We start from the raw sequence: 17936 nt of genomic DNA on the forward strand, positions 1-17936 counted from the left end.
TGACATTAAAGCAGTTCAATCTACACACAGTGTTAAATGCTGTGACAAATGAATAAGATGTGTTAATTTTAATCTACTGTACACATAACTACTGTGTAAAACAGCTAAATATTTCTAGAACAATTTTAATTAATATTTACACAAAATGTGTATAGTGGAGTGCTACACATCATTTGTGTAATTTTTCTACACATTCGTATTAAGAGTGTACACGTTAACTCATTCATTCATCTTCTACCGCTTATCCGAACTACCACGGGTCACGGGGAGCCTGTGTCTATCTCAGGCGTCATTGGGCATCAAGGCAGTATACACCCTGGACGGAGTGCCAACCCATCGCAGGGCACACACACACTCATTCACTCACGCAATCACACACTAGGGACAATTTTCCAGAAATGCCAATCAACCTACCATGCATGTCTTTGGACCGGGGGGAGGAAACCCCCGAGGCACGGGGAGAACATGCAAACTCCACACACACAAGGTGGAGGCGGGAATCGAACCCCGACCCTGGAGGTGTGAGGCGAACGTGCTAACCACTAAGCCACCGTGCCCCCGTAGTTAGAGTTTATAGCTAGAAAATAAAGTAAGCTGTATGTTATGTGTAACACTGAATGTTTTAATAAAGAGTTGGTTAATGCTTTTATAATCAGTTAAAATCATTCATTCTTTTCTTTCTTAATTACTTACATAGTTACTTACTTACTGTATTTATTTATTCTTTGTATTATTAACAAATATAAACATCTGAATAAACATCAGCTAACCCTGCAGTGTAGAAAATAGAAATGTATAAATTCATTCATAAATCTGTGTTGTTTTTAATCTATATGCAGTTATTTAATGATAGAGGTTGCCTGTGTAACCTACACCTTTGTAACATAGCATATTATAACAATGTACAGACTCTTGATTTGTTGTTTATTGTTTATTGTTTATTTATAAAGTTTTATAGCAAAGGAAATAACTATCCCAAAATTTATTTAAATAAAATAAATAAAAACTCAAGCAAACTATAAAGCCACTGAGCCTAACAGACATTACAATTTAACATTGCAATATAAAGCTTTAAACAATATTGCACAAAAACTGTGCATTTAAATTATTTAGAGATGTCTGTGTAACATACACCTACTGCACACACACTTGAATTATTACAAAACAAACCAAAAAATGGTGCAAAGTTATGAAATAAGGGGAACATTAACAAAAATGAATCAAACGAATTGAGAATAAAAATAAATTACACTATACAGCCACAGAGCCATATAACCATATCCATATATAATTTAAAACACAATATTACACAAGTAATATAAATAAATAATGATATAAAAAAAATAAATAAAACAAATAAAAAATAAGGGGGGCACGGTGGCTTAGTGGTTAGCACGTTCGCCTCACACCTCCAGGGTTGGGGGTTCGATTCTCGCCTCCGCCTTGTGTGTGTGGAGTTTGCATGTTCTCCTGGTGCCTCGGGGGTTTCCTCCGGGTACTCCGGTTTCCTCCCCCGGTCCAAAGACATGCATGGTAGGTTGATTGGCATCTCTGGAAAATTGTCCGTAGTGTGTGATTGCGTGAGTGAATGAGAGTGTGTGTGTGTGCCCTGCGATGGGTTGGCACTCCGTCCAGGGTGTATCCTGCCTTGATGCCGAATGACGCCTGAGGTAGGCACAGGCTCCCCGTGACCCGAGGTAAGCTGTAGAAAATGAATAAAAAATAAATAGACTTGTTACACACTGTGCTATTTTTGTTATCCTGATTTGTTGTTCCAGTTTATCTCTGGCCAGTCTTTGAAACAATGCTTTCAGATGGCACAGATGTGGCCACAATGCAAAGTCTTGCCTTCATGATCTCAGAAAGGCTTTTGTACACACGGATTTCACTTCTCCTGTCCATCTCCTCAAAAGACTCATCTGGCCAGCTATAGAAGTCCTGACATAGCAGAGAAAACACATTGCTGTGAGATTAAATGTTCCACAATAAGCATGAAAGAAATAAGAAGTTTTGTGTCTCAATAAAACACCAACCAAGCAACAATCGTGTTATAACTGCTGACGGGGCACGGTGGCTTAGTGGTTAGCACATTCGCCTCACACCTCCAGGGTTGGGGGTTCGATTCCTGCCTCCGCCTTATGTGTGTGGAGTTTTCATGTTCTCTCTGTGCCTTGGGGGTTTCCTCCGGGTACTCCGGTTTCCTCCCCCGGTCCAAAGACATGCATGGTAGGTTGATTGGCATCTCTGGAAAATTGTCCGTAGTGTGTGATTGCGTGAGTGAATGAGAGTGTGTGTGTGAAAAATGTATAATATGACATATTTGGTCTTCATGATCACATTGTTGAGACTCAAGATGGCATAGACAGCCATCACTTTAGCTTAATTTCACTGGTTGTCTGTGCCTTTCATAAGTTGAGACAACACCATGTCTCAAAGGTTCATACTCTGCAACTGCAGAGCAAAATTGTCAGGAAGAAACTGTAAGGTTTTGTTGTTGCAAGGACACTAAACACTTAGTTTTAAAAATGGTTAACTCAGTTAGTTAACTCAGTCACCAGTTAGCTTTGCAGTAACAGTAAAAAAAAAAAAAAAATCAAAAACTTGATTTTTTTTCAAGTTTCAATGTAAAAAAAAAAAAAAAAAAGTACAATTTTGGTGATGGTGATTACGTAGGTATGACTTTAAACAAATTAGCATATTGTGATGTCACTGACTGGGTCTTCAACCCGTGCCTTTGGGCGCATCATTGCAAACCTCATTTTGATGCTGGGCACAGTTTTTCCAGAACTTCGTGCCAAGTTAAAGTGGCGTCGAGCTGTTTTAATGGATTTTTAGATGTATTATGGTGACCGAACCCGTATGACTTTGAACGGTGACCGCGAACATTTTGTTTACTGCAGTTGCAGCCATCATTACCAAGCGCCAACCGTTGACTCTGACAGTGAATGAGAGTATGAGACGAAGTGAATGCACAGGCCATAGTGTGACATCCGTTAACCAATAGTGTAAACATAGATTACGTAACGGGTTTTTATTTTATTGTATATTGTATTATTTTATTGCTTTTGTATTAGTTAAAGAGTAAAAAAAAAATTGGTCGGTCTTAACGCAAATTTACAACCGGCAAGTCGGTCGGACTTAAAGCAAAAAAATAAATAAATAATTGAGTCGGTAATAAATTAGATTATCTTAATATCAAAACCTTAAATTTCTCTGGACTTAATGAAAAAAAATACATGTCTGACCTTTGGAACGAACAAAAATAGAAAATCGCATTCATGACGATTTATGGTGATTTTATTTCTTTGCCTACATTGACGCTGATGCATTAAGAGGAGGGGGTCCCCTGTACCGAGATGGTGGCTCTATTGACGCATTCGTTCCAGTGTACTGCCGTATTCAAGGTGACCTCTATTGTAGATATCTTTGGGTGTCTCTGAGCACGAAGCTGTTTGAGAGTCTGACTCGTCGGCACGGTGTGAGGATGGTGTGTGGCGCGAGTGTAGGGAAATGTGTGCTAGCGATGGTAGATGTGGTGGGGCATGAGAACATTGTCTCTACCTCCCGCATGAACAGTACAATTGTTGCGTTTTTGAATCATGTCGATAAAGTAACTAAACTGGTCCAGAAAGAAATTGTCATAAATAATGAGGGTATTCTGGTTTCTCCCCTCAGTTCACCTGCCAAAAAAGTCATGTTGTCAAATGTCCCTCCTTTTATTATTGATGAGGCGATTCTAAAATAGCCCCTCGGCTGTGAGTCCCCACTAGTTAAGCACTTGGTGTCTTTCAGGAGATTGGCGTTTATGGTTTTAATAAAAACCATAAGCTATCGAATATTTTAGTAATCGAGTATTCTACCAAAAATGTCATAGGTTACTCGAGTAATCGGATAAAATGTATTTTTGCTTAATTAAAGCGCAATATTAAATATACAAGAGAAAATAAGACGGGTTTCTTAAAATGAACTAATTGGTTTCCTTTTTTAGAAAAATGAACTTTTTATTTTTTAAATGCAGAGTATGCAAGGCATACAATATTTTCTATCAAAAATAAACATTTAGATATTACCCATTGTTTCTCTGTCTGTAATTTTACTGTGTGTAAGCCTTTAATGACTTCTTGGAATGCTTTGTGGTATTTAAGAGGCAAAAAACATGGACAGGAACTTGTCCTTGTCCTTGACATGGACACCAAGTGCTTTTAGCATATATATATATATATATATATATATATATATATATATATATATATATATATATATATATATATATTAATCAGAATGTAAAAGTGTCTCGCTCTCAACGTGTGTGCTTTAAAAGTCTTTAAAGGAGCATGTGATTGCAATGAAGAAAGGTAAGCATATCAACATGCTCAGAACTGAGGCTTGCCCTGCACTTTGTAGCAATGTTTCCTGCTGCTGAAAACAGACGCTCTGATGTCTCACCAAACACACAGTCACTGTGTCTCACCAAACACAAAAGACGAGTTTGAACGCTACGACTGCCTGCTGCTGAAGAACTGTCTGGACCAGATGCCTACTGCAACTACGCCTTCTGTATCCTGTGCAGGCGTGATTACCACGGCATCTCACCGTGCCGTAAGTCACTGTTACTGATGTTCAGAATTAAAGTACAGCTGCTTATATAACTGACAGAAAAGCTCACAGGTCAATATCTAGCTGTATAAAGGTGAGTCCATAGGTGTGACCACATATAAAGGACCATAGTGTTTCAGTCAGTTTGGTAGTGAGAGATGTGGGGTTTTTGTTTGTTTTTTAAGCATCAACTGTAATCACCTGGAAAGCAGAGAAATGCACCGAAGAATATTCAGTCTTTAAAGAAAGGAAAAGAAATTAATGGGGAAAAATACGTCCTTTTCCCTAGGAGAGCAGAGTAACCTGGTGGAGATGTACCTGGCTAGTTCTTAGAAAGAGAAGAAGCTCTTGGAGCAGCGTTATGAAAAGCAGGTGATCCATCGTGCTGTAGAAGAGTTCAATGCCCTCACTGTGAAAGTCACATTCAGGTCAGCTGCACTGATGGATCTTTACATACAAAGCAAACTGTTCAGGTGTGTTAGCACACACAGGCAAAAAAAAGGCGTGTTGTACAAGACAGTGAGGCTGAAAGAGCGCTCTGATGAGCATCACACACGTTCTGAGGGAGATGAAGGAAAAGAAAGTTCTCAGAAAGTTCAGTGAGGATACAGAACACTCACAAAGCAAAACGTCTGTTAATATCAACATGAGGAGATGAGTAGCACTGCTCTATAACCAATCTTCTTAATCCTAAATAATGATAAAAAAATAAATAAAACAAATAAAAAATAAATAGACTTGTTACACACCGTTGCTATTTTTTGATCCTGATTTAAGGCATGTCTGCATTCAAGAAAACAAGCTCCCTTAGATGGGCTGAGCGTGTTTCTTCTCCCAGAGATAATCTGGCCAGTCTTAGAAACAATGATTTCAGATGGCACAGATGTGGCCACAATGCGAAGTCTTGCCTCATGATCTCAGAAAGGCTTTTGTACACACGGATTTCACTTCTCGGTGAAATAGGTTTCCACACGCTACACCACTCAGAATGTTCAAACAGCACCGGCGTGATTTTCTTCTCTGTGTCTCGATAACAGGATATTCAGGATATCACTTGGTGATTCATGTAGACAGCACTAAACTTTAAGTGAACCTTCACCCTCCTTGACGTATATCGGTGCTCAGAGTGCAGGTGCTGCCCTTTCGCACTCGTGCCCCCTCACCGAGGCTTGGGAACACTACCAGTCTAGGCTGTTTCGTCAGTGCAATAAACAAAGGTTACTCGTTGTTTAACTAAGTGCCGGCTGATCTGTGTCGTTAATCTCAGCGACAAACGCCACAACGGCCACAACTGCACTCACTAATGTGTGTGGCCTTCTCTCGCGCGCTTCTGCTGTGCTTCCGGGAAAGCAAGAACGGATCACTTGTCTTTTCAAAATAAAAGTATTACAAATACAATCACTTTTAATAATAATAATAATATATACCTTTTACACATACCACCCATTCCTCTTGGCATTTTTTTCTCCTCCTTGGGCAGCTCTGTGTCTGTAGAGTGTAATTTATTTTATTTAATTTTGATTCCTTTTTTAAAGTTATTTTTCATATTTTATTTATATTTTGCCTCCAAAAGTATTGGCACCCTAGCGGTCCAGTAGCTTTCACAATCTTTCTGTCCACTTGCCTCCAAAAGTAACACTGACCCTTATGTCCACTCTACTCCAAAAAGCCTTTGCGAATACTTGCACCGTCAAAGCCAACATCAAAGTTTGTCGTGACGAACTTTACAAATCTAGTTTATTTTGTCTTTTCTAAATAATCTATTACTTATTCCGTGTTAAGCCTGTCATTTCTACTATTTACTCTTGTAGAATGATTATTTGCCTTTGTTGTTTATATACTTTTGTATTAAAAAAAAAATACAAAAAAAAAACCTTACCTCAGAATTACTTCACCAGCAGGAAGTGACATCTTCTCCTTTGTCACTGAACAGTAGTGTTAATTTCGTCACCTATTTTTAATTTAGTCTTAGTCTTAGTCTTGTGCCAAATGTCCTTGTTAGTTTTAGTCATATTTAGTCATTCACATATCTTTTTTGTTAGTCTAGTTTTAGTCAAAAGAAAACTCAAGGTATCTTAGTCAAGTTTTAGTCGACTAAAAGTCTTTTAATTTTATTCTAGTTTTAGTCAAAAAATTTCTTTTTTTAAAATAACATTATTATTGAGATTATTACTGATAAACATTTCAGTAAAAAAAAGTGTTTCACATATGTTTCACTCGAACTTGACTGCAAATCACATTTTTTACTTTATTGATACTGCTTTTAATTGTAATGCAAAGACCGGTCATTGGGACATAAGATGTCATGGACAATAAAAGAGCCTGTGCAGCGACAGGAAATACAATTTAACACAAAAAGCCTGCTTAGATGGTGGACTTGCGCTCAGGATATTTTTTTGAGCGGCGTGTGGACGAATTCTTTCTACGCACACACTAAACAGCGCGAAGCCGCGAACTCGTTCTGAATATTTTAAAGGCGTAACAGCTGATGAAATTACATTTTATCTTAGTTTTTATTTTATACAAAACATTTTCGTCTCATCTTTTTTGTCAACAATAATGCATGTTAATTTAGTCTTAGTCAGCATTTTTGGACAGTGGTGCAGTCTCGTCATCGTCTTGTCTGAGTCATGAAAAAAAAGGTTGTTGACGAACATGTTTCGTCTCGTCTCGTCTGACGAAATTAACACTACTGAACAGGTAGTGACAGGGCAGTACACAATGTCCGGCATCTGGTCCAGACAGTTCTTCAGCAGCAGGCAGTCGTAGCGCTCAAACTCGTCCTCATTAACAAGCAGTTTCACCTGTTAATGAAGCAAGATTACGTCATCATCTGACACATTAATTTCTCAGCAGCTTACAGGCTACAAAACATTAAAATCTCACTTCTCTTTACTTCAGCTGTAGACAGAATGGAACCTATAACCAGGCTCTGAGTAAACAAATACATTATTTTTTTTATGTTTTATTATTTTGTGTTTGGTGAGACATCAGAGCATCTGTTTTCAGCAGCAGGAAACATTGCTACAAAGCGCAGGGCAAGCCTCAGTTCTAAGCATGGTGATATGCTTAACTTTCTTCATTGCAATCACATGCTCCTTTAAAGACTTTTAAAGCACACACGTTGAGAGAGAGAGACTTTTATATTCTGATTAATATATATATATACATATATATAGAAACCATGCATGGCCTCTAGTTCCAAATTCCTTTCTAAACTTTCTAAACAACGGCCTTCTCCACGGGGCCTTTAACAACAGCAGAGGCTACGACCACAGAGTTGCCCAAAGAGGAGATAGAAATGCCAGGAGGAATGGGAGGCATGGGTGGTATGGGATTGTAAACTCCACTACCACAAGTGCCATTCAGACTTTAAAGTAGGGAGGGTGAGGGCAGGGCATGCAGGTCGACCCTAAAAAACAATAAAAGGAATTTGCTGACATCTGGTTCATGTTCTAGTTTGTTCTTTTTTGTTCAGTTCATGTTTACACCTGCTCCAAACATTCATGTGTCGTTAATTACAATTAAAAGTATCTCACTGAAGACTTGTAGGCTCAGAGTTGTTCCTGAAATAAAGAAAATGTATAATATAAGAGCTGCTTGTATTGTATACCATTTCAATTCAATTCAACCTATTTGTATAGCACTTTTAACAATTCCCCGTCTCAAAGCAGCTATACAGCAGTATGGTTCTGTTCTCCCTGTGATTTAATGAATTATTTACAGTTTCTGTATAAAAACACAAAGAAAAAACCTTTTTCAGAGAAAAATTAATGACCACTTTTTCCACAATTTCCACAAAGTAATGACCACTTCTCTCCATGGACTAGTACAAGAGAATAAAGTTGGCCGTACAATAGTGTTTTTGTGATTGCTTGTCTGAACAAGAGAAGTTTTCTGAAGAATATATTAGTAACTCATATTTGACACGTTAAGGCCATGTCCACACTAATCCGGATATATTTGAAAACGGAGTTTACGTCTAAAAACGCTCCGCGTCCACATTATCATTTTCAAACGTTTTCGAAAAGTTGCTCATCCACACTGAAAGGTATGAAAACGCTTACATCTCCCTACCGCGCATGAGTAAAGCTTCGACCTGCGCCATTTCCGCTAGGCGTTTATTTACTTTCGACTGCATCACATGACTAAAAATGCGTCATAGTATTCAAAAGCCTCCGTCTTCACAGTCCACACTAAGACGCGAAGACGGCGTTTTCAAATTTATCCGCTTTGGAGAGCGTCTTCCAAAAGCTACGTTTTCGTTAAAACGCTGTCTCAGTGTGGACGAAAGGCCAAAGCGGAGAGAAAAATATACGTTTTCAAACGAAAACGTATTAGTGTGGACATGGCCTAATTCTAGTTCTCAGAGATCCAATAAAAACAAAGTGAAAACTATAATTACCAAGCAAATATGACTAACGTTTAAGCAATATAACTTCTTATAATAAGGCATTAAAGCCTATAGAGACTTTAAAGTATGCATTTAATTGCAACCTATCAAACAAAAAACACGAAGTATACCTTATCTTGATAAACTACACGATGTTAACTAGCGTTTCAATGCAGAACATTACGAAAAACATCATGATTTCACGCATGCGTGCTAAAGGCGAAACAGGGGAACTAAATTCTCCGGAACACCGATGTCACCGCCAGATAATGACTCCCCTTACTGAGCGTGACAATTTGGCAGGAGTGTTTTTTTGGGAACCACTCGGGACACACCGGTGATAATCTATATGCATGGTTAACTTAATCCTATTATTTATTTTCCATGTTCCCACATTTTTAACACCCAGTTCATTTTCTAGCAGACATGTAAGGCAATAATTTAGCAGTCATGGCCTAATGGTTAGAGAGTGACTCGTAACCCGAAGGTTGTGGGTTCGAGTCTCGGGCCGGCCACGACTGAGGTGCCCTTGAGCAAGGCACCGAACCCCCCCAACTGCTCCCCGCTGCTGCACTATAAAAATAAAAATGGCTGCCCACTGCTCCGGGTGTGTGTTCACTGCTGTGTGTGTGCACTTTGGATGGGTTAAATGCAGAGAACGAATTCTGAGTATGGGTCACCATACTTAGCCGTATGTCACTTAACTTCACTTCATAATTTAATAAAATGTTGTTTGAATCTGTAAGAAAATGAATGCTGGTGTATGTGTAGTCGCATGTTACCTAACGTGTGTATGCATTTAAATCATAAAAAGAAAATGAGCTGTGATATCTGATGTGTCGTGTAAAAGGACTGCTGCATTATGTCTAACATTTATTCATTTTTCTATTATGCAGCAAATGAACCCATTTAATAATGAACCCGGCCCTTCAGCACGGCTGTGGACGTCGCTCGGCCCTCTCTGGCTGCGTTGCGGTGTGCCTTGCCCCCACTTACCTGCCTCGCCGGATGCATTGCTCCCCCCACCTGCCTCGCCGTCTGCATTGTTCCCCTCAGCTGCCTCGCCATGTGCCTTGCTCCCCCACCTGCGTCGCCATGTGCCTCGCCCCCCACCTGCGTCGCCATGTGCCTCGCTCCCCCCACCTGTCTCGCCATGTGCCTTGCTCCCCCATCTGCCTCGCCATGTGCCTCGCTCCCCCATCTGCCTCGCCATGTGCCTCGCTCCCCCACCTGCCTCGCCATGTGCCTCGCTCCCCCACCTGCCTCGCCATGTGCCTCGCTCCCCCCACCTGCCTCGCCATGTGCCTTGCTCCCCCCACCTGCCTTGCCGTGTGCCTTGCTCCCCCACCTGCCTCGCCATGTGCCTTGCTCCCCCCACCTGCCTCGCCGTGTGCCTTGCTCCCCCCACCTGCCTCGCCATGTGCCTTGCTCCCCCCACCTGCCTCGCCATGTGCCTTGCTATCCCCCCCCCAACCTGCCTCGCCGTGTGCTTTAATTTGCTTAATTTTGTCTTGCAAGACTTGTCCCACACCATTATCATCTTTTCCCTCTCCTTAAACTAAGGCTTTCCGGAAATTCCTGCTCATGTTCGACTGAGTACTGGTGGAGCGATTAGCAGCAAAGTACCAAAACAAAGTGCTCCGATTTTTTAAAATTGTATTATTGATTTTTATTTTTACATAGACTGGAGCTGTAATGCCCATCAGTGTGAAAGCTGGAGAGAAGGTTTTACAACTAGAATATGAAGGCAAGAAAGTGGTTCTTGATAAGGTAAAAGTGGTTCTTGATAAGGTAAATGTCTTTATGTATTGTGATTATATTGGAGATCATTTGATTGTCCTTATAAAGATTCATAAAACTTGTTCTAATATTGTTATTTTCAATTCAAGGACTATTTCTTGTACTGGATGCAAATATTCTTGGAAAATATGTTGAGTAATTGGTAATCTGTTATAGCCACGTTTATCATCTGTTAACTTTTTTGGTTTCTTTTCTGTGTTGTAAATTGTAAATAGTTGATTTTTTTTTCTTTCTGTTCTGTTGTCTCTGATTTTTTTTGTATATGATCTTTTTGGCTTCATTAAATTAAACCTAAAGTAAATTACTAACGTTGTCTATATTAAGTTTACTTGTGAATATGTATATGTTTAAACTTAATTTTAACATTATTTACTGGTGTAGCTGATGGGTAGTCTAATAAATAATTTCATACCAAAGATTTTAACATAAAATGATTCATCAAAATGAACCACTGGGAGGGAGGGAGGGAGAGAGAGAGAAGAAGAGAGAGAGGTCAGAGAGAGAGAGAGGGAGTGAGAGGGTGAGGGGAGGCATTTTGCCCTGATTGCAACACTCTAAAGTTTACTCAGAATGGTGCAGTAAAATATCCACTAAGCAGCAGTTCTGTAGATAGAAACAACTTGTTGATGAGAGTTCAGCAGAGACTGGTCAGACTGCCTCAAGCTGACAAAGGCTACAAGTAACCCAGATAACTGTATAATTGTGGTGAGCAGAAAAGTATATCAGAATGCACAACATGTCAAACCAGGAGGCAGATGGTCTACAGCAGCAGAAGAAGTCCACATTAGGGTCCACTTCTGTCAGTAAAGAACAGAAAGCTGAAGCAGCAGTTGACACCGGTGCAGCAAAACTGGACAAATGAAGATTGGAAAATTGTAGCCTGGTCTGACCAATCCGGATTTTAACACTATAACATCTATTATTTGCTCAATTGGGCCAGTCATTCACCTGCTTAATCATTGACAATTAAGCAGATACAAAACACGGAAATTTCGCGATCATGCAACACAACTTAATAAGGGACCGAGAGTACAGAGTTTAATTAATCTGTTTAACACGACCTTCACCATCATACATGAAATTATGTTTGTAATAAATGTTTGCTGCAGCTACTACAACTACTTTTGCAAAGGTTATAGATTTAACTTGAACATCCTATGAAATAAACCATGTGGTTTGAACTCATATATAAATAAAACATATAACAGAATAAAACTTACTTTTGCAGTGACTGAAACCAAAGCAAGCAGCTGAAAGAGAGAGAGAATGATCTAACTAGTGATGTGTCGTTCACAAACGATTCGTTCATTTTGAAAGAATCTTTCCCATGATTCGAGAACCTCGAGTCGTTTCGGGGACTGAATTGTTCATTTTGCATAAGATCAGTAAACAGAAAAGATTAGTTCACCTTTCGAGTCCTCGGTTCTGAGTCGTTCGTTTTTGTAAAGTGACAGGACGCTTTATTGTATACAAAATTACTTCATTTATGTTCATGTTTTATAGCAAAAGAAATAACTATTCCAAAATTAATTTAAATAAAATTAATAAAAGCTCAAGCATACTATAAAGACACAGAGCCTAATAGTCATTACAATTTAACTTTTAAATTGCAATATAAAGTCTAAAACATTATTGCACAACAAACTGGGCATTTACATTATTTAGAGATAGTCTGTGTAAAATACACCTTTGCAATTTAGCTTATTATAACACTGCACACACACTTGAAAAAAAATAACTTTAAAAAATGAATCAAATAAAATTTGACATTTTATCTTTCCATTCAGTCCTTATTTCAGGTACGGAACAGTGCTACTCATCTCCTCGTGTTGATATTAACAGACGTTTTGCTTTGTGAGTGTTCTGTATCCTCACTGAACGTTCTGAGAACTTTCTTTTCCTTCATCTCCCTCAGAACGTGTGTGATGCTCATCAGAGCGCTCTTTCAGCCTCACTGTCTTGTACAACACGCCTTTTTTTTGCACCAGCGGCACAGTCACACACACACACACACACACCGTTGTGTGCGAACACACCTGAACAGTTTGCTTTGTATGTAAAGATCCATCAGTGCAGCTGACCTGAATGTGACTTTCACAGCGAGGGCGTTTTTGCTCTGCCAACCACTTGTTACTGCAAGACTCTTCTACAGCATGCTGGAGAACGTGCTTTTCATAACGCTGCTCCAAGAGCTTCTTTTTCCAAGAACTACCCAGGTACATCTCCGCCAGGTTACTCTGCTCTCCTAGGGAAACGAACGTATTTTTCTCCATTCATTTCTTTTCCTTTCTTTAAAGACTGAATATTCTTCAGTACATTTCTCTGCTTTCCAGGTGATTACAGTTGATGCTTAAAAAACAAACAAAAACCCCACATCTCTCACTACCAAATTGACTGAAACACTATGGTCCTTTATATGTGGTCACACCTATGGACTCACCTTTATACAGCTAGATATTGACCTGTGAGCTTTTCTGTCAGTTATATAAGCAGCTGTACTTTAATTCTGAACATCAGTAACAGTGACTTACGGCACGGTGAGATGCCGTGGTAATCACGCCTGCACAGGATACAGAAGGCGTAGTTGCAGTAGAGACACTCACCTAAGTTGGAATTGGGCTCCAGGGTCACAGGCTTGGAACAGGTAGTGACAGGGCAGTACACAATGTCCGGCATCTGGTCCAGACAGTTCTTCAGCAGCAGGCAGTCTTAGCGTTCAAACTCGTCCTCATTAACGAGCAGTTTCACCTGTTATTGAAGCAAGATCACGTCATCATCTGACACATTAATTTCTCAGCAGTTTACAGGCTACAAAACATTAAAATCTCACTTCTCTTTACTTCAGCTGTAGACAGAATGGAACCTATAACCAGGCTCTGAGCATACAAATACATTATTTTTTGTTTTTATGTTTTATTATTTTGTGTTTGGTGAGACACAGTGACTGTGTGTTTGGTGAGACATCAGAGCGTCTGTTTTCAGCAGCAGGAAACATTGCTACAAAGCTCTGGGCAAGCCTCAGTTCTGAGCATGTTGATATGCTTAACTTTCTTAATTGCAATCACATGCTCCTTTAAAGACTTTTAAAGCACACACGTTGAGAGCGAGACTTTTACATTCTGATTAATATATATACATATATATAGAAACCATGCATGGCCTCTAGTTCCAAGTTCCTTTCTAAACTTTCTAAACAACGGCCTTCTGCACGGGGCCTGTAACAACAGCAGAGGCAACGACCACAGAGTTGCCCAAAGAGGAGAAAGAAATGCCAGGAGGAATTAGAGGCATGTGTGGTATGGGATTGTAAACTCCACTACCACAAGTGCCATTCAGACTTTAAAGTAGGGAGGGTGAGGGGAGGCATTTTGCCCTGATTGCAACACTCTAAAGTTTACTCAGAATGGCGCAGTAAAGAGAAAATATCCACTAAGCAGCAGTTCTGTAGATAGAAACAACTTGTTGATGAGAGTTCAGCAGAGACTGGTCAGACTGCCTCAAGCTGACAAAGGCTACAAGTAACCCAGATAACTGTAATTGTGGTGAGCAGAAAAGTATATCAGAATGCACAACATGTCAAACCAGGAGGCAGATGGTCTACAGCAGCAGAAGAAGACCACATTAGGGTCCACTTCTGTCAGTAAAGAACAGAAAGCTGAAGCAGTATAACCCTATAACATTTATTATTTGTTCAGTTGGGCCCGTGTTAATTTCACTTTAGCTAGTGTTAACTTCTCAACATGGCCAGTTATTCACCTGCTTAATCATTGACAATTAAGCAGATATAAAACATGGAAATTTCGCAATCATGCAACACAACTTAATAAGGGACTGAGAGTACAGATTTTAATTAATCTGTTTAACACGACCTTCACCATTCATTCATTCATTCATTCATCTTCTACCACTTATCCGAACTACCTCGGGTCACGGGGAACCTGTGCATTATTTACAGTTTCTGTATAAAAACACAAAAAAACAACTTTATTTCAGAGAAAAATTAAATTAATGACCACTTTTTCCACAATTTCCGCAAAGTAATGACCACTTCTCTCTGTGGTCTAGTACAAGAGAATAAAGATTGCCATACAATAGTGTTTTTGTGATTGGTTGTCTGAACAAGAGAAGTTTTCTGAAGAATATATTAGTTACTCATATTTGGCATGTTAATTCTAGTTCTTAGAGATTCTAGTTCTTAGTTTATCAAAACAAAGGTATATTTCGTGTTTTTTGTTTGATAGGTTGCAATTAAATGTATACTTTAAAGTCTCTATAGGCTCTATAAGAAGTTATATTGCTTAAACGTTAGTCATATTTGCTTGGTAATTATAGTTTTCACTTTGTTTTTATTGAGTAATTGGTAATCTGTTATAGACACGTTTATCTGTTAACTTTTTTGGTTTCTTTTCTGTGTTATAAATTGTAAATAGTTGATTTTTTTTTTTTCTTTCCGTTCTGTTGTCTCTGATTTTTTTGTATATGATCTTTTTGGCTTTATTAAGTTAAACCTAAACTGAATTTCTAACATTGTCTATATTACGTTTACTTGTGAATATGCATATGTTTAAACTTAATTTTAACATTATTTACTGGTGTAGCTGATGGGTAGTCTAATAAATAATTTCATACCGAAGACTTTAACCCGTTAGAGAAAGCCCTGATTTTCATGATTTTCGCCTATATGACATGCCCACATAAAAAGTGGTACAGCTCCCACATACTTTGACACTCAGGGGTGAGCCTGGTCTCTCTGGAAAGAAGACAATCTCTAGTTTCAGATACAAGTGTGAGGGTGATTCTAGGCCTTACTGACACAGAGTTACAGAGGCTAGAATGGAGGGTTTCATTTCCGCCTGAATCATTTTACTGAAAACTGACTAAAAAACACTACTGTAAACACATGTCAGGATCTAATGAACAACTCCAGGTCATAGCCACATGTCTTAGCTTTCTCCCAAAAGGCTCAAAAATGGATTTTATATGAATGTTTTTCTACAGGTATGTCCATGCGTTTTTGCTTTGTGCCATTTGGAGACTCCAAAATGAACCTTGGTTACCAAGAGTTTCCAAGGCTTATAACTTTTGAACCCCTTTGCCTAGAAACATAATCTTGGTATCTGATGAAAGCTAACACTCTCAGGTATTTTGTTTATATTTGGATTTTTATGTCAGTCAATTAGGCAAAACATTACATTAGCATAACCACAAAAAAAACATATTTTCTTCCATTCCGCCTGAGATTTTGATAAAAAAGGGCACATAAAATGAACTGTCAAAGTTTTTTTTATATATAAATATTAGAAAATAAACTATTTACATGGTTGAAGACCCTGATAAAATGACAAAACTGTCAAAAATGTGCAAAATACAAACACACACACACGAAATATTTACATTGTATGGTTATAATGGTTATAATATGGTTATAAATTGTTCACGGTGTGCCATTCATTGTAACAGTCCCTGTTGACTGTGAAGCACAGGGACACATCACAAGACGAACACTTTACGGTTGTCTTTTGGTGGCAGTGGACACACCTCCTCCGACCTACGCTGCCATCCTGCGAGAAATGCACAGGCTTGTGCGAGGCACCTTGGGGAGCAAGAGGGGGTGGCTGTGGAGGGGCTGTGGTGGGAGACCCAACTGCCCTCAGTTCTTGTACCAGGGTCTCGCGAAAGGCCTTGTGCGTCATCACCTTCTCCTGCCTTGCGAGGTTCATCTCCTTGTATAGGATGAAGGCGTTGACGATGGCGATGTCAATGAAGTGGTAGAGGAAAGACCGGTACCACTTCTTCGTCTTATGGAGGATAGAATAATATCCGATCATGGCATCAGACAGGTCCACACCACCCATTTTCCTGAGTAGAAAAGGAACATAGCCATTACATTACACTGGTATTGATGCATTGACATGATATCAAAATTCAATTCAAAGAGTTGAAACTATGAAAACTATGAAAAAACTATGAAAACTATGAAACTATGAAAACACTGTACATACTTGTTGTAATCTTTGATGGCTGGTGGAATGGAGTAATCCTGTAAGGACCACTGCCCATCTGCCCCCTTGCTCCTTCTCCGGACACTATCCTCCCCATGTGCTGCATGTATGGTGGAACACATCAGCACATCTCTGGTGTCCCTCCACTGAACGAACACCACAGGCCCCTCGCGGATCCAGCGAATGGTGCCCCGGGGAGATGACCTCTGAAGCCCGCCTGGCCGGTCTTTTGGGAACCCAATACGTTGCCCTCGAATGGTACCGCAGGCCCAGATCTTCTTCTCCAGCAGGTCATGGAAGAGAACTGGGCTTGTGTAAAAGTTATCAACAAACAACTTATACCCGGTACCAAGCAACGGCGTGTTTATGAGACGCATCACGGAGTCATAACTGAGCCCCTTGACAATTGGAGTTCCCTTGCCTTCATAAATGGAAAAGTCCCAAGTGTAACCATTGGTGGAATCCGCCAGCACAAAGAGCTTATAACCCCACTTGACAGGCTTATTCTTCATATATTGGCGGATTCCGCTGCGGGCTTTGGACGCGACCATCCTCTCATCGATTGCAAAACACTGATGGGGTTGATAGTGAGCCATACACATTTGCCTAAACTCCTGGTACATTGGCTTGATCTTGCAAAGCCGATCGTACCCAGCAGTGCCTTTTTTAGAGTCATTGGCAGCATCATCATCAGGGTCACTCAGGGTCATTCAAATGGCTTTGAACCTGCGCCCTGACATCACAGTTGATGGAAAAGGAATGGTATATAGCCCAGACCTTCTCCAGTAGTCGTTGATGTTCGGTGTCTTGACTAGACCCATGTAGATGATCATCGCCAAGTAGGACATCATCTCAGCCATGGTGATCCTCTGAAAGGAGTCAGGGTGGTCGGATTCTCCAAACTTGTTAGAATTGTTCACAATGACTTGTAACATGTCACTGGTCACAAACAAAGTGAACAACTGCAGAACCGTGTACTGTACACCACCCATGAGCTGGCCACCAGGTGTGCGTGCATCATTCATCAAAATGAACCACTGGGAGAGAGAGAGAGAGAGAGGTCAGAGAGAGAGAGAGAGAGAGAGAGAGAGACATTTTGCCCTGATTGCAACACTCTAAGGTTTACTCAGAATGGTGCAATAAAG

At 39.8% G+C, this 17936-nt stretch overlaps 1 protein-coding gene and 1 pseudogene across 1 annotated transcript in view; one reads left to right on the plus strand and one right to left on the minus strand.

The window, feature by feature from the left end:
- The window catches only part of hspe1 (heat shock 10 protein 1), a 47149-nt gene that overhangs the window by 1024 nt on the left and 28189 nt on the right, over positions 1–17936 (minus strand). The window lies entirely within an intron of this gene.
- LOC132850540 (10 kDa heat shock protein, mitochondrial-like) lies at positions 9905–10928 on the plus strand (annotated as a pseudogene).

The sequence above is a fragment of the Tachysurus vachellii genome, chromosome 8, assembly GCF_030014155.1.
Source record: "Tachysurus vachellii isolate PV-2020 chromosome 8, HZAU_Pvac_v1, whole genome shotgun sequence".
NCBI classification, from domain to species: domain Eukaryota; kingdom Metazoa; phylum Chordata; class Actinopteri; order Siluriformes; family Bagridae; genus Tachysurus; species Tachysurus vachellii.